The sequence below is a fragment of the Phyllobates terribilis genome, unplaced genomic scaffold, assembly GCF_046119375.1.
Source record: "Phyllobates terribilis strain yellow unplaced genomic scaffold, ASM4611937v1 Scaffold_769__1_contigs__length_694716, whole genome shotgun sequence".
NCBI lineage: Eukaryota > Metazoa > Chordata > Amphibia > Anura > Dendrobatidae > Phyllobates > Phyllobates terribilis.
This window is the reverse complement of record NW_027363529.1, coordinates 440712-459311: the sequence shown is the minus strand read 5'-3', so window position 1 is coordinate 459311 and position 18600 is coordinate 440712. Positions and strand designations below refer to the sequence as shown.

General features: G+C 44.4%; 6 non-coding genes and 5 pseudogenes across 6 annotated transcripts; all 11 read right to left on the bottom strand.

Annotated features, from left to right (window-relative positions):
* Window positions 1–960: 960 nt before the first annotated feature.
* On the bottom strand, window positions 961–1151 carry LOC141239304 (U2 spliceosomal RNA). Its single transcript, XR_012304706.1, has one exon. It is a non-coding gene; the product is annotated as a U2 spliceosomal RNA (small nuclear RNA).
* Window positions 1152–2266: 1115 nt separating this feature from the next.
* On the bottom strand, window positions 2267–2447 carry LOC141239491 (U2 spliceosomal RNA; annotated as a pseudogene).
* A 789-nt stretch (window positions 2448–3236) lies between these two features.
* LOC141239534 (U2 spliceosomal RNA) lies at window positions 3237–3328 on the bottom strand (annotated as a pseudogene).
* A 1115-nt stretch (window positions 3329–4443) lies between these two features.
* Window positions 4444–4634, bottom strand: LOC141239303 (U2 spliceosomal RNA). Its single transcript, XR_012304705.1, has one exon. It is a non-coding gene; the product is annotated as a U2 spliceosomal RNA (small nuclear RNA).
* Window positions 4635–5749: 1115 nt separating this feature from the next.
* On the bottom strand, window positions 5750–5930 carry LOC141239490 (U2 spliceosomal RNA; annotated as a pseudogene).
* Window positions 5931–6719: 789 nt separating this feature from the next.
* LOC141239533 (U2 spliceosomal RNA) lies at window positions 6720–6811 on the bottom strand (annotated as a pseudogene).
* A 1115-nt stretch (window positions 6812–7926) lies between these two features.
* LOC141239302 (U2 spliceosomal RNA) lies at window positions 7927–8117 on the bottom strand. The gene has a single exon (XR_012304704.1). It is a non-coding gene; the product is annotated as a U2 spliceosomal RNA (small nuclear RNA).
* Window positions 8118–9232: 1115 nt separating this feature from the next.
* Window positions 9233–9423, bottom strand: LOC141239300 (U2 spliceosomal RNA). The gene has a single exon (XR_012304702.1). It is a non-coding gene; the product is annotated as a U2 spliceosomal RNA (small nuclear RNA).
* Window positions 9424–10538: 1115 nt separating this feature from the next.
* Window positions 10539–10709, bottom strand: LOC141239507 (U2 spliceosomal RNA; annotated as a pseudogene).
* A 6213-nt stretch (window positions 10710–16922) lies between these two features.
* LOC141239299 (U2 spliceosomal RNA) lies at window positions 16923–17113 on the bottom strand. Its single transcript, XR_012304701.1, has one exon. It is a non-coding gene; the product is annotated as a U2 spliceosomal RNA (small nuclear RNA).
* A 1115-nt stretch (window positions 17114–18228) lies between these two features.
* On the bottom strand, window positions 18229–18419 carry LOC141239298 (U2 spliceosomal RNA). Its single transcript, XR_012304700.1, has one exon. It is a non-coding gene; the product is annotated as a U2 spliceosomal RNA (small nuclear RNA).
* Window positions 18420–18600: the final 181 nt, after the last annotated feature.

The window sequence follows — 18600 nt, the reverse complement described above, 5'->3', positions numbered from 1 at the left end:
CGTTTTAGATCTGCATAACTCCACCTCTTTAAACACAGCACCTTCACCCCCTGCTGTTCCCACCCGCCTCAACACCGTTGGAAGGGAGGAGAACCAATTAAGGCGGGGGGTGGGGTGGAACGAGCAGCTGTCTACCCTTAGCAGGAGGGCTCCTGATTACATACCTCTCCTGCTGCTGCTGCTGCTGGCTGTCCAGCAGCAGACTGAAGGTGGCTGCTGCTGTGCACAGGTATATAAAGGCTCAGAGCCTATTATGACACGCGCAGCCAGCGTTCCATTGCCACATTCCATCTACTGCAGGCAGGATACCTGGCTGGCTGAATGTCGCTGAGAAGCTCACAGAGACCGCCATAAGCAACAGTTTAACAGAATGCCACAGACTAATCAACCAAACTTTTTGGGTTGGGTTCTCTTTTATAGTCTGCAGGCATTAAATGAAAGAAGTCAGTGTTCCAGCAGAAGGAGACAACGTTTCAGAAAAGGCATTGTAGCAAACCAAAAAAGAAATTTTAAGCGCAGCAGTGTAACCAGCGCACATACCTGTTAGCTCGGGTGAGTTTAAAAGGCTGCTGTTGATAACAAGGGCATTTGCTAAATAGATGGTGTGTGTGCAACAATATACTGAAAGGTCAATTATATTGTGCAGCTTATCTCACCACCTGTAGTTATTTAGGTGAAAGCTCCAAAATGCTTGCCTAATATGTCTGTTTATCCAAAAGGAAGTAGAAAGGGAGAGCTAGAAAGATAGCATTGCATCACATTACATGGCAATGCAATGCACAGTTGCTGAAGTTGAACCAAAATGAGCTTGTAATCTGGCTTCTGCAACTTTGAACATGAAAAATCCAATGAGGAGAAGAAAAGCAGAGCCAAAGAGTCCATCCCAAAATCCGACAAACAAGCAAAATGAACAAAAAACATTGAATTCAATTCTTTCTGATTTTAGAAACTGCATTAAAGAAGGGGTGCACCGGTCCTGGAGATACTGCAATACCAGGTCAATGCGTGGAGTGGACAGAGCAAGCTCTTTTTCCATCTCCCTGTTCTAAAAATCCATTTAATATATGGTCCCCAGATAGGGGACGTATCAGATATTAAACTGATAAGAACAGATACTACACTTGATCTTAGCCAAAAGGCCGAGAAGCGATAACCAGAATTGGTTTCAAACTACGGAGCCACCCAAGGATCCTAAAAAGTCCATTTGTGGAGATGAGCTCCTGGACTCCCGTTAAGAAGACATGTTGTCAACCTCTAGATCCCTTACATGCCTGCACTTTTCGGCTTGCTGCTGCTGCAATCCACGCGTTTTAGATCTGCATAACTCCACCTCTTTAAACACAGCACCTTCACCCCCTGCTGTTCCCACCCGCCTCAACACCGTTGGAAGGGAGGAGAACCAATTAAGGCGGGGGGTGGGGTGGAACGAGCAGCTGTCTACCCTTAGCAGGAGGGCTCCTGATTACATACCTCTCCTGCTGCTGCTGCTGCTGGCTGTCCAGCAGCAGACTGAAGGTGGCTGCTGCTGTGCACAGGTATATAAAGGCTCAGAGCCTATTATGACACGCGCAGCCAGCGTTCCATTGCCACATTCCATCTACTGCAGGCAGGATACCTGGCTGGCTGAATGTCGCTGAGAAGCTCACAGAGACCGCCATAAGCAACAGTTTAACAGAATGCCACAGACTAATCAACCAAACTTTTTGGGTTGGGTTCTCTTTTATAGTCTGCAGGCATTAAATGAAAGAAGTCAGTGTTCCAGCAGAAGGAGACAACGTTTCAGAAAAGGCATTGTAGCAAACCAAAAAAGAAATTTTAAGCGCAGCAGTGTAACCAGCGCACATACCTGTTAGCTCGGGTGAGTTTAAAAGGCTGCTGTTGATAACAAGGGCATTTGCTAAATAGATGGTGTGTGTGCAACAATATACTGAAAGGTCAATTATATTGTGCAGCTTATCTCACCACCTGTAGTTATTTAGGTGAAAGCTCCAAAATGCTTGCCTAATATGTCTGTTTATCCAAAAGGAAGTAGAAAGGGAGAGCTAGAAAGATAGCATTGCATCACATTACATGGCAATGCAATGCACAGTTGCTGAAGTTGAACCAAAATGAGCTTGTAATCTGGCTTCTGCAACTTTGAACATGAAAAATCCAATGAGGAGAAGAAAAGCAGAGCCAAAGAGTCCATCCCAAAATCCGACAAACAAGCAAAATGAACAAAAAACATTGAATTCAATTCTTTCTGATTTTAGAAACTGCATTAAAGAAGGGGTGCACCGGTCCTGGAGATACTGCAATACCAGGTCAATGCGTGGAGTGGACAGAGCAAGCTCTTTTTCCATCTCCCTGTTCTAAAAATCCATTTAATATATGGTCCCCAGATAGGGGACGTATCAGATATTAAACTGATAAGAACAGATTTTTTTTTTTCGAAAGCCCGAATTCGTGTACAAAACCCGAGTGCGCTTAAAAAAGTGACAAGTGCCACAAAAAAAGTGCACTAGGATGCTGGTCTTCTTGAAACCCTCTCCAAAATGAGAAGGGTCCCCCAAACCATTCCCCGTCCCTCCGAGCCAAAAGGCCACAGCGAGGAACAGGGACAAAAAGCCACCTCCAGCCGAAGCCAGAGGCGACCCAATCTTACCCCCAGCACCTGCCCGAGTTCTCACCCGAGCAAGGCACTGGGAGCCAAAGACTGTGCTCCCCTCCCGGAAGAGGGGAGCCAACAATGCTCTCCTCCCGAAAGAGGAGAGCCAGGGGGGTTCAGGGGGGAGCGGAACCTGATGGCCACACACTCCCCCCCTAGACCTGCCAAGAGAGGAGCCCGTAAGGGAACCGCATCCTGACAAAATCCTAGTAGGACGTGACACACGTGAATAAGTGGACACACAGTGACAAAGAAATTAAATAAATAGTGAAGGTTTCACAGTATAATACTGCCCGGACCTTCGACCGGGAATTGAAAAATTCCCCATCCTAAGGCCAGAAGGCCCGGAATAAGGGTGTGTGCGAAGAAAGAAAATTTGAAGTGCTTGTGCAAATGTGCCATAAACTCAAGTGGGGTTCCCAATCCCAGTGAGTTAAGGCACCCCAGGGTCACCACTCCTGGGGCACTTCACACTTCGGGCTTTCGATCTTCCCCGGCCCAATGGCGTCGATCCTGGGGGGCCATGCTTTCCACCAGATGACTATATTAGCCACCTGGCGTACTAACAAGCGCCTAAACCCCAGTGTGCATAATGTATCAATCTACTAGGGCGGCCAACATCCAAAACCGCCTTTTCGAAAGATACTACACTTGATCTTAGCCAAAAGGCCGAGAAGCGATAACCAGAATTGGTTTCAAACTACGGAGCCACCCAAGGATCCTAAAAAGTCCATTTGTGGAGATGAGCTCCTGGACTCCCGTTAAGAAGACATGTTGTCAACCTCTAGATCCCTTACATGCCTGCACTTTTCGGCTTGCTGCTGCTGCAATCCACGCGTTTTAGATCTGCATAACTCCACCTCTTTAAACACAGCACCTTCACCCCCTGCTGTTCCCACCCGCCTCAACACCGTTGGAAGGGAGGAGAACCAATTAAGGCGGGGGGTGGGGTGGAACGAGCAGCTGTCTACCCTTAGCAGGAGGGCTCCTGATTACATACCTCTCCTGCTGCTGCTGCTGCTGGCTGTCCAGCAGCAGACTGAAGGTGGCTGCTGCTGTGCACAGGTATATAAAGGCTCAGAGCCTATTATGACACGCGCAGCCAGCGTTCCATTGCCACATTCCATCTACTGCAGGCAGGATACCTGGCTGGCTGAATGTCGCTGAGAAGCTCACAGAGACCGCCATAAGCAACAGTTTAACAGAATGCCACAGACTAATCAACCAAACTTTTTGGGTTGGGTTCTCTTTTATAGTCTGCAGGCATTAAATGAAAGAAGTCAGTGTTCCAGCAGAAGGAGACAACGTTTCAGAAAAGGCATTGTAGCAAACCAAAAAAGAAATTTTAAGCGCAGCAGTGTAACCAGCGCACATACCTGTTAGCTCGGGTGAGTTTAAAAGGCTGCTGTTGATAACAAGGGCATTTGCTAAATAGATGGTGTGTGTGCAACAATATACTGAAAGGTCAATTATATTGTGCAGCTTATCTCACCACCTGTAGTTATTTAGGTGAAAGCTCCAAAATGCTTGCCTAATATGTCTGTTTATCCAAAAGGAAGTAGAAAGGGAGAGCTAGAAAGATAGCATTGCATCACATTACATGGCAATGCAATGCACAGTTGCTGAAGTTGAACCAAAATGAGCTTGTAATCTGGCTTCTGCAACTTTGAACATGAAAAATCCAATGAGGAGAAGAAAAGCAGAGCCAAAGAGTCCATCCCAAAATCCGACAAACAAGCAAAATGAACAAAAAACATTGAATTCAATTCTTTCTGATTTTAGAAACTGCATTAAAGAAGGGGTGCACCGGTCCTGGAGATACTGCAATACCAGGTCAATGCGTGGAGTGGACAGAGCAAGCTCTTTTTCCATCTCCCTGTTCTAAAAATCCATTTAATATATGGTCCCCAGATAGGGGACGTATCAGATATTAAACTGATAAGAACAGATACTACACTTGATCTTAGCCAAAAGGCCGAGAAGCGATAACCAGAATTGGTTTCAAACTACGGAGCCACCCAAGGATCCTAAAAAGTCCATTTGTGGAGATGAGCTCCTGGACTCCCGTTAAGAAGACATGTTGTCAACCTCTAGATCCCTTACATGCCTGCACTTTTCGGCTTGCTGCTGCTGCAATCCACGCGTTTTAGATCTGCATAACTCCACCTCTTTAAACACAGCACCTTCACCCCCTGCTGTTCCCACCCGCCTCAACACCGTTGGAAGGGAGGAGAACCAATTAAGGCGGGGGGTGGGGTGGAACGAGCAGCTGTCTACCCTTAGCAGGAGGGCTCCTGATTACATACCTCTCCTGCTGCTGCTGCTGCTGGCTGTCCAGCAGCAGACTGAAGGTGGCTGCTGCTGTGCACAGGTATATAAAGGCTCAGAGCCTATTATGACACGCGCAGCCAGCGTTCCATTGCCACATTCCATCTACTGCAGGCAGGATACCTGGCTGGCTGAATGTCGCTGAGAAGCTCACAGAGACCGCCATAAGCAACAGTTTAACAGAATGCCACAGACTAATCAACCAAACTTTTTGGGTTGGGTTCTCTTTTATAGTCTGCAGGCATTAAATGAAAGAAGTCAGTGTTCCAGCAGAAGGAGACAACGTTTCAGAAAAGGCATTGTAGCAAACCAAAAAAGAAATTTTAAGCGCAGCAGTGTAACCAGCGCACATACCTGTTAGCTCGGGTGAGTTTAAAAGGCTGCTGTTGATAACAAGGGCATTTGCTAAATAGATGGTGTGTGTGCAACAATATACTGAAAGGTCAATTATATTGTGCAGCTTATCTCACCACCTGTAGTTATTTAGGTGAAAGCTCCAAAATGCTTGCCTAATATGTCTGTTTATCCAAAAGGAAGTAGAAAGGGAGAGCTAGAAAGATAGCATTGCATCACATTACATGGCAATGCAATGCACAGTTGCTGAAGTTGAACCAAAATGAGCTTGTAATCTGGCTTCTGCAACTTTGAACATGAAAAATCCAATGAGGAGAAGAAAAGCAGAGCCAAAGAGTCCATCCCAAAATCCGACAAACAAGCAAAATGAACAAAAAACATTGAATTCAATTCTTTCTGATTTTAGAAACTGCATTAAAGAAGGGGTGCACCGGTCCTGGAGATACTGCAATACCAGGTCAATGCGTGGAGTGGACAGAGCAAGCTCTTTTTCCATCTCCCTGTTCTAAAAATCCATTTAATATATGGTCCCCAGATAGGGGACGTATCAGATATTAAACTGATAAGAACAGATTTTTTTTTTTCGAAAGCCCGAATTCGTGTACAAAACCCGAGTGCGCTTAAAAAAGTGACAAGTGCCACAAAAAAAGTGCACTAGGATGCTGGTCTTCTTGAAACCCTCTCCAAAATGAGAAGGGTCCCCCAAACCATTCCCCGTCCCTCCGAGCCAAAAGGCCACAGCGAGGAACAGGGACAAAAAGCCACCTCCAGCCGAAGCCAGAGGCGACCCAATCTTACCCCCAGCACCTGCCCGAGTTCTCACCCGAGCAAGGCACTGGGAGCCAAAGACTGTGCTCCCCTCCCGGAAGAGGGGAGCCAACAATGCTCTCCTCCCGAAAGAGGAGAGCCAGGGGGGTTCAGGGGGGAGCGGAACCTGATGGCCACACACTCCCCCCCTAGACCTGCCAAGAGAGGAACCCGTAAGGGAACCGCATCCTGACAAAATCCTAGTAGGACGTGACACACGTGAATAAGTGGACACACAGTGACAAAGAAATTAAATAAATAGTGAAGGTTTCACAGTATAATACTGCCCGGACCTTCGACCGGGAATTGAAAAATTCCCCATCCTAAGGCCAGAAGGCCCGGAATAAGGGTGTGTGCGAAGAAAGAAAATTTGAAGTGCTTGTGCAAATGTGCCATAAACTCAAGTGGGGTTCCCAATCCCAGTGAGTTAAGGCACCCCAGGGTCACCACTCCTGGGGCACTTCACACTTCGGGCTTTCGATCTTCCCCGGCCCAATGGCGTCGATCCTGGGGGGCCATGCTTTCCACCAGATGACTATATTAGCCACCTGGCGTACTAACAAGCGCCTAAACCCCAGTGTGCATAATGTATCAATCTACTAGGGCGGCCAACATCCAAAACCGCCTTTTCGAAAGATACTACACTTGATCTTAGCCAAAAGGCCGAGAAGCGATAACCAGAATTGGTTTCAAACTACGGAGCCACCCAAGGATCCTAAAAAGTCCATTTGTGGAGATGAGCTCCTGGACTCCCGTTAAGAAGACATGTTGTCAACCTCTAGATCCCTTACATGCCTGCACTTTTCGGCTTGCTGCTGCTGCAATCCACGCGTTTTAGATCTGCATAACTCCACCTCTTTAAACACAGCACCTTCACCCCCTGCTGTTCCCACCCGCCTCAACACCGTTGGAAGGGAGGAGAACCAATTAAGGCGGGGGGTGGGGTGGAACGAGCAGCTGTCTACCCTTAGCAGGAGGGCTCCTGATTACATACCTCTCCTGCTGCTGCTGCTGCTGGCTGTCCAGCAGCAGACTGAAGGTGGCTGCTGCTGTGCACAGGTATATAAAGGCTCAGAGCCTATTATGACACGCGCAGCCAGCGTTCCATTGCCACATTCCATCTACTGCAGGCAGGATACCTGGCTGGCTGAATGTCGCTGAGAAGCTCACAGAGACCGCCATAAGCAACAGTTTAACAGAATGCCACAGACTAATCAACCAAACTTTTTGGGTTGGGTTCTCTTTTATAGTCTGCAGGCATTAAATGAAAGAAGTCAGTGTTCCAGCAGAAGGAGACAACGTTTCAGAAAAGGCATTGTAGCAAACCAAAAAAGAAATTTTAAGCGCAGCAGTGTAACCAGCGCACATACCTGTTAGCTCGGGTGAGTTTAAAAGGCTGCTGTTGATAACAAGGGCATTTGCTAAATAGATGGTGTGTGTGCAACAATATACTGAAAGGTCAATTATATTGTGCAGCTTATCTCACCACCTGTAGTTATTTAGGTGAAAGCTCCAAAATGCTTGCCTAATATGTCTGTTTATCCAAAAGGAAGTAGAAAGGGAGAGCTAGAAAGATAGCATTGCATCACATTACATGGCAATGCAATGCACAGTTGCTGAAGTTGAACCAAAATGAGCTTGTAATCTGGCTTCTGCAACTTTGAACATGAAAAATCCAATGAGGAGAAGAAAAGCAGAGCCAAAGAGTCCATCCCAAAATCCGACAAACAAGCAAAATGAACAAAAAACATTGAATTCAATTCTTTCTGATTTTAGAAACTGCATTAAAGAAGGGGTGCACCGGTCCTGGAGATACTGCAATACCAGGTCAATGCGTGGAGTGGACAGAGCAAGCTCTTTTTCCATCTCCCTGTTCTAAAAATCCATTTAATATATGGTCCCCAGATAGGGGACGTATCAGATATTAAACTGATAAGAACAGATACTACACTTGATCTTAGCCAAAAGGCCGAGAAGCGATAACCAGAATTGGTTTCAAACTACGGAGCCACCCAAGGATCCTAAAAAGTCCATTTGTGGAGATGAGCTCCTGGACTCCCGTTAAGAAGACATGTTGTCAACCTCTAGATCCCTTACATGCCTGCACTTTTCGGCTTGCTGCTGCTGCAATCCACGCGTTTTAGATCTGCATAACTCCACCTCTTTAAACACAGCACCTTCACCCCCTGCTGTTCCCACCCGCCTCAACACCGTTGGAAGGGAGGAGAACCAATTAAGGCGGGGGGTGGGGTGGAACGAGCAGCTGTCTACCCTTAGCAGGAGGGCTCCTGATTACATACCTCTCCTGCTGCTGCTGCTGCTGGCTGTCCAGCAGCAGACTGAAGGTGGCTGCTGCTGTGCACAGGTATATAAAGGCTCAGAGCCTATTATGACACGCGCAGCCAGCGTTCCATTGCCACATTCCATCTACTGCAGGCAGGATACCTGGCTGGCTGAATGTCGCTGAGAAGCTCACAGAGACCGCCATAAGCAACAGTTTAACAGAATGCCACAGACTAATCAACCAAACTTTTTGGGTTGGGTTCTCTTTTATAGTCTGCAGGCATTAAATGAAAGAAGTCAGTGTTCCAGCAGAAGGAGACAACGTTTCAGAAAAGGCATTGTAGCAAACCAAAAAAGAAATTTTAAGCGCAGCAGTGTAACCAGCGCACATACCTGTTAGCTCGGGTGAGTTTAAAAGGCTGCTGTTGATAACAAGGGCATTTGCTAAATAGATGGTGTGTGTGCAACAATATACTGAAAGGTCAATTATATTGTGCAGCTTATCTCACCACCTGTAGTTATTTAGGTGAAAGCTCCAAAATGCTTGCCTAATATGTCTGTTTATCCAAAAGGAAGTAGAAAGGGAGAGCTAGAAAGATAGCATTGCATCACATTACATGGCAATGCAATGCACAGTTGCTGAAGTTGAACCAAAATGAGCTTGTAATCTGGCTTCTGCAACTTTGAACATGAAAAATCCAATGAGGAGAAGAAAAGCAGAGCCAAAGAGTCCATCCCAAAATCCGACAAACAAGCAAAATGAACAAAAAACATTGAATTCAATTCTTTCTGATTTTAGAAACTGCATTAAAGAAGGGGTGCACCGGTCCTGGAGATACTGCAATACCAGGTCAATGCGTGGAGTGGACAGAGCAAGCTCTTTTTCCATCTCCCTGTTCTAAAAATCCATTTAATATATGGTCCCCAGATAGGGGACGTATCAGATATTAAACTGATAAGAACAGATACTACACTTGATCTTAGCCAAAAGGCCGAGAAGCGATAACCAGAATTGGTTTCAAACTACGGAGCCACCCAAGGATCCTAAAAAGTCCATTTGTGGAGATGAGCTCCTGGACTCCCGTTAAGAAGACATGTTGTCAACCTCTAGATCCCTTACATGCCTGCACTTTTCGGCTTGCTGCTGCTGCAATCCACGCGTTTTAGATCTGCATAACTCCACCTCTTTAAACACAGCACCTTCACCCCCTGCTGTTCCCACCCGCCTCAACACCGTTGGAAGGGAGGAGAACCAATTAAGGCGGGGGGTGGGGTGGAACGAGCAGCTGTCTACCCTTAGCAGGAGGGCTCCTGATTACATACCTCTCCTGCTGCTGCTGCTGCTGGCTGTCCAGCAGCAGACTGAAGGTGGCTGCTGCTGTGCACAGGTATATAAAGGCTCAGAGCCTATTATGACACGCGCAGCCAGCGTTCCATTGCCACATTCCATCTACTGCAGGCAGGATACCTGGCTGGCTGAATGTCGCTGAGAAGCTCACAGAGACCGCCATAAGCAACAGTTTAACAGAATGCCACAGACTAATCAACCAAACTTTTTGGGTTGGGTTCTCTTTTATAGTCTGCAGGCATTAAATGAAAGAAGTCAGTGTTCCAGCAGAAGGAGACAACGTTTCAGAAAAGGCATTGTAGCAAACCAAAAAAGAAATTTTAAGCGCAGCAGTGTAACCAGCGCACATACCTGTTAGCTCGGGTGAGTTTAAAAGGCTGCTGTTGATAACAAGGGCATTTGCTAAATAGATGGTGTGTGTGCAACAATATACTGAAAGGTCAATTATATTGTGCAGCTTATCTCACCACCTGTAGTTATTTAGGTGAAAGCTCCAAAATGCTTGCCTAATATGTCTGTTTATCCAAAAGGAAGTAGAAAGGGAGAGCTAGAAAGATAGCATTGCATCACATTACATGGCAATGCAATGCACAGTTGCTGAAGTTGAACCAAAATGAGCTTGTAATCTGGCTTCTGCAACTTTGAACATGAAAAATCCAATGAGGAGAAGAAAAGCAGAGCCAAAGAGTCCATCCCAAAATCCGACAAACAAGCAAAATGAACAAAAAACATTGAATTCAATTCTTTCTGATTTTAGAAACTGCATTAAAGAAGGGGTGCACCGGTCCTGGAGATACTGCAATACCAGGTCAATGCGTGGAGTGGACAGAGCAAGCTCTTTTTCCATCTCCCTGTTCTAAAAATCCATTTAATATATGGTCCCCAGATAGGGGACGTATCAGATATTAAACTGATAAGAACAGATTTTTTTTTTTTTTTTTTTTTTTTTTTTTTTTTTTTTTTTTTTTTTTTTCCATCAGTCTAGTTACCCAGTTAACCGGCTATTCATTTCACTTTACGTGACTCATTAAACCTGTGGGTTAACTATCATCATATGGAAAAAAAACCTCTTTTAAAAAGAAATATAAACCAATTAACACTTACAATATGTATTCCATCTTGAAAAACCCCACAATTCTTCGGCTTTTCCCTCGCCCAAACTTTTCTTATCAAACAAGTAAACTATAAAAAGTCTAGACAGCAATAATTTAACTGTTTGATTAGCTGATACATTGCATTTCCTAAAAACAAGTAAGTTCCTTACATCCCAGATTGTTTCCTTTAGAACAGCGAAAAATATCCAGGTTAAACGACTATTCTTTTGTCTTAAAAAATCTTGTCCAATTATAATTAATTCATAATTGAAAAAATTAAAACCCATCAAAAAACACATCATGTCATTTAGAATAGCCAAAACCTCCTGTATGAACCCACAGTCCCAAAAAAGGTGTACTTGATCCTCTATCCCACCACATCCTTCCCTAGGACAAATCTCACTGACATTTATTCCTCTTCTTCTCAGAAGTGCTCTAGTTGGTAGAACTTCATGCAATGTTAACCAAATCACGTCAAGTTGCCTACCAGAAACCCCAACCGTTTTAAACAGTTTCCAGATTAAAGCAGACTGTGTCATATTCAAGAACGGAACCTGACATTGAGTTTCCTTCCCTCTAAAACTCTTTAAAATCTTCTCCTTATCAGGAGTCCCTAAGGATCCCAACCCCTGAGCTTCATAAAATTTCCTTATCGTCACATAATAAAATGGACTTATTTGAGACTTAGGCCTATTCAGACCTATCTTACACCAGCCCCATTTGGCCACCATCCAACCTGCTAAAAACTCCATCATCTCCGCTGTTCTCCCCCCCTTAGAAAGAGTCTTAAACACCAACAAAAGAGAATGCAAATTCAAGAAAAAATCCAAATTTGGGAAATCAAACCCCCCCATTTCTTGTCTACTCATGACTATTGATCTTCTAATCTTCTCCATTTTGGAAGACCAAAAAAACACAAAAAGTCTCCTTGTCATTCTTTTCAACCATAACTTCCCAGGCGGAAAAATAACACTTGTGTACAATAGTAGTGGCAAAATGACGGCCTTAATAACCAGAACTTTACCTTTCAGGGAAAGGCCACGCAATTTCCAAAAAGACAATTTCTTCTCAATCTTCTCTTCAACCACTTTAAAACTTTGCTTCCCCCTCAAATCTCTTTCAAAAGTTACCCCCAATACATTAAATTCATTTTTATGATCCACACCCTCTACTGTGACCATACTTTCCCTTCCAAAGTTGCATAACTGACACTTCCCCCAATTTACCCTCATTCCAGCTAAGGCACAAAAAATTTTCAAATGCAAATTGGCCCTATTTAAATCAGCCTGGGAACTACAGACTAAAACTACATCATCCATATACCCCAGCGATTTTACTTTACCTCCCCCACTGCCCGGAATAAAACAACCGTCAATACATTTATCTTTCTGAATATTTAACAACAAGGGTTCCATTATACACACAAACAAAACTGGAGACATTGGGCATCCCTGTCTAACCCCGGACCTAATCTTAAAGGACCGCCCCACATTACCATTAACTATCACCTGACTACTCACTTCTGCATATAAACTCTCTATTACCTTTAGAAGCTTAACTGGCAAACCAAGTTTAGCTAAAACAGAAAAAAGAAACCTATGCGACACTTTATCAAATGCTTTTTCCAGGTCAATAGATTCTAACAAAAGACTAAAATTATTATTATTAGCATAAAAGATCATATCCCTTAATAAAATTAAATTGTCAGATATTCTTCTACCTGGTACAGCACAACTCTGATGTGACCCGACCATATACTGTACAACTTGACTTAATCTATTTGCAACAATCTTACTAAAAATCTTATAGTCACAGTTTAACAAAGTAATAGGACGCCAATTTTTAATGTCCCGCTTATCCCCTTTCTTATGAATTAAAATAACCACCCCCTCTTTCATTGAAGCAGACAAACCAGACACAAAAACATACTGCATAACTTTACAAAATTGCTCCCCTACTACCGCCCAATATGCAGAATAAAATTCCACCGGGAACCCATCCTTCCCTGGGGTTTTCCCTTTGGCCATACTTTCCATCACTTGCCTAACTTCTTCTTCTTTCACCTCTGACTCCAGAAATTCATGCTCAGAAACCGGGACATTATTTTCAAGCACTTTACAATATTCCTTGATTTCTTCATCAGTAGCAGCATTATCTTTACTAAACAAAGCCTCATAAAATCCAGTTATTCCCTTTACCATATCTTCCCCATGCAACTCCCCTTCAGATGACAAAATTGAAGTAAAAACCCCTTTATTATTAAAACTCTTCTTGAAAAAATATCTTGAACACTGCTCATTTTCTTCTAAGTGCCTCACCTTGGACTGAAACACAATTTTCTTCCCCCTTTCCATCATCCCTTTCTTTATCCCTTCCTTAACCCTTTTCAACTCCTCCTCTACCCCAATACCCAAGTTTCTGAATTTATTTAAAGTGTCAAGCCTCCTCACCAAAGCCGCCTCCTCTTCTTTCTTCTTTCTAGCTCTTTCGTATCCCACTCTCTTGAAATAAGTAGCAAATTTCCCTTTAGCCCAATCCCACCATGACAAAATATTACTAAAATCTTTCTGCTTGACAAGACAATGATTAAAAAGACTCTTAAAACCCTCACCCACCTCTTCTTCTTGTAATAAGTCAGTGTTAAGCTTCCACAGACCTCTGCCAAAAGAAAACGAATCCATTATACTAAACTCCGCCCTCACCATCTTGTGATCAGAAAAGGTATTTGCCATATGACTACACTTAGTAATCTTCAACCCTTCAGATGCCAAAATAAAATCTATTCTAGATTTACACACCCCACTCTCTGCTATATATGTATGTTTTCCATCAACCTTAACCAAAGTACCTGCATCCTGATACCTAAGATCCTGTATTGCATCATTTAAAAACTTAGAGGAAATATCCAGCCGGACCTCCGAGGAACTCTCCCTATCTGACACAGATCTTATACAATTAAAATCCCCCGCAATCACTGTAAAAACCCGACCTGGCATAAAAAATTTCAAAGTTTCAAAAAAGGATACCCGTGCCTGTTTCTCAGCTGGAGCATATATATTAAAAATCCTTCCCCTCTCCCCCAAAAAATCAACCTCCAGAATAATAAAACGACCCGGTACAATAATCCTGAAATCCTGAACATCAATATTACTATTTCTAAGCAAAAAACCCACCCCCTCATTCCTAGTACTTGAACTTGGGGACCAAAAGGACTTACCGTGTTTCCATTCATCCTCCCTAGGGGATCCTTTTAAAGCACACTCTTGTAAACATATTATATCAGCATTTGTTCTACTTAAAAAATCAAAAATGTCTGCCCTTCTATTTTCTGCCCCTATACTTCTAACATTCAATGATGCTACCATCAAGCTCATAATGAAAAAAGAGATAACAAATCTCCATCTCTTATCCATCAGAATCATGTTTTCTTAACAAAACGACTTGTATCCTGAAATTTTTCGACAACCTGAGCTTCTAAATACATATTGACAGGCGAGCCAGGGGACCCTGTGTCCCCCCTGCTCCCTGAAGAAAGGATATTCTCTGTAGATAAAACACAAAAAGGGTTAGGGTGTTCAAACCTAGGTCTCTTGGAGACAGCGACCTCAGGCCCCTCCTCCAAACTCAACTCTAAAGAGGAACTCTGTCTCTGCCCGGGAGTCAGATCATCATCCGACTCACCAGGCTCAAACCCAGGTGCACTAATCGGACTCAAAACACTGCCCTCCAGCTCACCCACCACATTACTCATGTCACCCAACAAAACCTCCATCCCAGAATCCACTTCTGCCGAATGACTAATTCCCCCAATTACGGCCCCACCCGGAGTCTCCTGCAGGGAGTCTTCAAACTCATCTTCCAGAGTAGTATCCATGTGGTCTGACTCACTCTCCCCACTGTCGGAAGGGAGCCCCACTGCTGCGGCATCCACTCCCCCAGTTTGTACAAGTTGCTGGGTAATTCCTACTTCACCTGACTCAGCTGATGAACTCCCAACACCTGTTTTCCTCTGGCGCAGTTTCACCTCAGACTCCTCCACATTCAACTCCCTCCCCCTCCCACCACCATTTTGTACCACATGTGCATAAGAAAACAGACTCTTCCCATCCTTAACAGGACAATTCCTAGCAAAATGTCCCGACAGACCACACAAGTCACAAACCCTAACATGTGGACATGAGCCTGGCTTATGACCAGGGATTCCACAGTTCCTGCAAACCACACCCCTGTCACATTTATGCCATGTGTGCCCATATTGACCACAGTGACGACAAAACTCCATCTGTCCTTCAAAAAAGCAAAAACCTCTTTCTCCACCGATGGAAAAGGACGCTGGGGGGCACTTGTATCCACACAGGCTACCTTCTTCCTTCTTGAAAATCACAAAATAACGTCTCTTCCCGTTGGGCATTCCCCAAAAGTTTTTCATCTTCTCTCCCCCTTCAATATGTTCACAAAAGCGACTCAAATAAGCAGAAATTAAAGCGTCATTCACTCTAGGATTATACATGTGAACAATCAATTTCTTTTTAACTTGTTTAAACAAAGTCTCAACCTTTATCTTATCCAAAATAGGGTTATCACTATCTTCAATCTTCTTAACCGCATTCATACAGTCCAGTTCATTAAACAAGGTGAGGTCATATATACCTTGGCTTGGAAAATCCTGTAGGCAATCCACATCTTCCACTTTAAGATTCAGAATACCGAAGATAACCTCCTCCACGATATTCTTCGTCCTTATTTCTGTCTTGAAACCAGGCAAAACCTGAAATCTGATTGTATCCTTGGCTCCTTGACCCGACATCTTTATCGAATCTTTGCGCCACGGAAAACGCCAACTCGTTTACCCAGGGTCCCCACAAGGAGGACCCCCGGAAAGCCCACCAACAAAGACCCAGCCGAGTTCCCCCAACCAGATCTTTGCCAAAAGGCCGAGAAGCGATAACCAGAATTGGTTTCAAACTACGGAGCCACCCAAGGATCCTAAAAAGTCCATTTGTGGAGATGAGCTCCTGGACTCCCGTTAAGAAGACATGTTGTCAACCTCTAGATCCCTTACATGCCTGCACTTTTCGGCTTGCTGCTGCTGCAATCCACGCGTTTTAGATCTGCATAACTCCACCTCTTTAAACACAGCACCTTCACCCCCTGCTGTTCCCACCCGCCTCAACACCGTTGGAAGGGAGGAGAACCAATTAAGGCGGGGGGTGGGGTGGAACGAGCAGCTGTCTACCCTTAGCAGGAGGGCTCCTGATTACATACCTCTCCTGCTGCTGCTGCTGCTGGCTGTCCAGCAGCAGACTGAAGGTGGCTGCTGCTGTGCACAGGTATATAAAGGCTCAGAGCCTATTATGACACGCGCAGCCAGCGTTCCATTGCCACATTCCATCTACTGCAGGCAGGATACCTGGCTGGCTGAATGTCGCTGAGAAGCTCACAGAGACCGCCATAAGCAACAGTTTAACAGAATGCCACAGACTAATCAACCAAACTTTTTGGGTTGGGTTCTCTTTTATAGTCTGCAGGCATTAAATGAAAGAAGTCAGTGTTCCAGCAGAAGGAGACAACGTTTCAGAAAAGGCATTGTAGCAAACCAAAAAAGAAATTTTAAGCGCAGCAGTGTAACCAGCGCACATACCTGTTAGCTCGGGTGAGTTTAAAAGGCTGCTGTTGATAACAAGGGCATTTGCTAAATAGATGGTGTGTGTGCAACAATATACTGAAAGGTCAATTATATTGTGCAGCTTATCTCACCACCTGTAGTTATTTAGGTGAAAGCTCCAAAATGCTTGCCTAATATGTCTGTTTATCCAAAAGGAAGTAGAAAGGGAGAGCTAGAAAGATAGCATTGCATCACATTACATGGCAATGCAATGCACAGTTGCTGAAGTTGAACCAAAATGAGCTTGTAATCTGGCTTCTGCAACTTTGAACATGAAAAATCCAATGAGGAGAAGAAAAGCAGAGCCAAAGAGTCCATCCCAAAATCCGACAAACAAGCAAAATGAACAAAAAACATTGAATTCAATTCTTTCTGATTTTAGAAACTGCATTAAAGAAGGGGTGCACCGGTCCTGGAGATACTGCAATACCAGGTCAATGCGTGGAGTGGACAGAGCAAGCTCTTTTTCCATCTCCCTGTTCTAAAAATCCATTTAATATATGGTCCCCAGATAGGGGACGTATCAGATATTAAACTGATAAGAACAGATACTACACTTGATCTTAGCCAAAAGGCCGAGAAGCGATAACCAGAATTGGTTTCAAACTACGGAGCCACCCAAGGATCCTAAAAAGTCCATTTGTGGAGATGAGCTCCTGGACTCCCGTTAAGAAGACATGTTGTCAACCTCTAGATCCCTTACATGCCTGCACTTTTCGGCTTGCTGCTGCTGCAATCCACGCGTTTTAGATCTGCATAACTCCACCTCTTTAAACACAGCACCTTCACCCCCTGCTGTTCCCACCCGCCTCAACACCGTTGGAAGGGAGGAGAACCAATTAAGGCGGGGGGTGGGGTGGAACGAGCAGCTGTCTACCCTTAGCAGGAGGGCTCCTGATTACATACCTCTCCTGCTGCTGCTGCTGCTGGCTGTCCAGCAGCAGACTGAAGGTGGCTGCTGCTGTGCACAGGTATATAAAGGCTCAGAGCCTATTATGACACGCGCAGCCAGCGTTCCATTGCCACATTCCATCTACTGCAGGCAGGATACCTGGCTGGCTGAATGTCGCTGAGAAGCTCACAGAGACCGCCATAAGCAACAGTTTAACAGAATGCCACAGACTAATCAACCAAACTTTTTGGGTTGGGTTCTCTTTTATAGTCTGCAGGCATTAAATGAAAGAAGTCAGTGTTCCAGCAGAAGGAGACAACGTTTCAGAAAAGGCATTGTAGCAAACCAAAAAAGAAATTTTAAGCGCAGCAGTGTAACCAGCGCACATACCTGTTAGCTCGGGTGAGTTTAAAAGGCTGCTGTTGATAACAAGGGCATTTGCTAAATAGATGGTGTGTGTGCAACAATATACTGAAAGGTCAATTATATTGTGCAGCTTATCTCACCACCTGTAGTTATTTAGGTGAAAGCTCCAAAATGCTTGCCTAATATGTCTGTTTATCCAAAAGGAAGTAGAAAGGGAGAGCTAGAAAGATAGCATTGCATCACATTACATGGCAATGCAATGCACAGTTGCTGAAGTTGAACCAAAATGAGCTTGTAATCTGGCTTCTGCAACTTTGAACATGAAAAATCCAATGAGGAGAAGAAAAGCAGAGCCAAAGAGTCCATCCCAAAATCCGACAAACAAGCAAAATGAACAAAAAACATTGAATTCAATTCTTTCTGATTTTAGAAACTGCATTAAAGAAGGGGTGCACCGGTCCTGGAGATACTGCAATACCAGGTCAATGCGTGGAGTGGACAGAGCAAGCTCTTTTTCCATCTCCCTGTTCTAAAAATCCATTTAATATATGGTCCCCAGATAGGGGACGTATCAGATATTAAACTGATAAGAACAGATACTACACTTGATCTTAGCCAAAAGGCCGAGAAGCGATAACCAGAATTGGTTTCAAACTACGGAGCCACCCAAGGATCCTAAAAAGTCCATTTGTGGAGATGAGCTCCTGGACTCCCGTTAAGAAGACATGTTGTCAACCTCTAGATCCCTTACATGCCTGCACTTTTCGGCTTGCTGCTGCTGCAATCCACGCGTTTTAGATCTGCATAACTCCACCT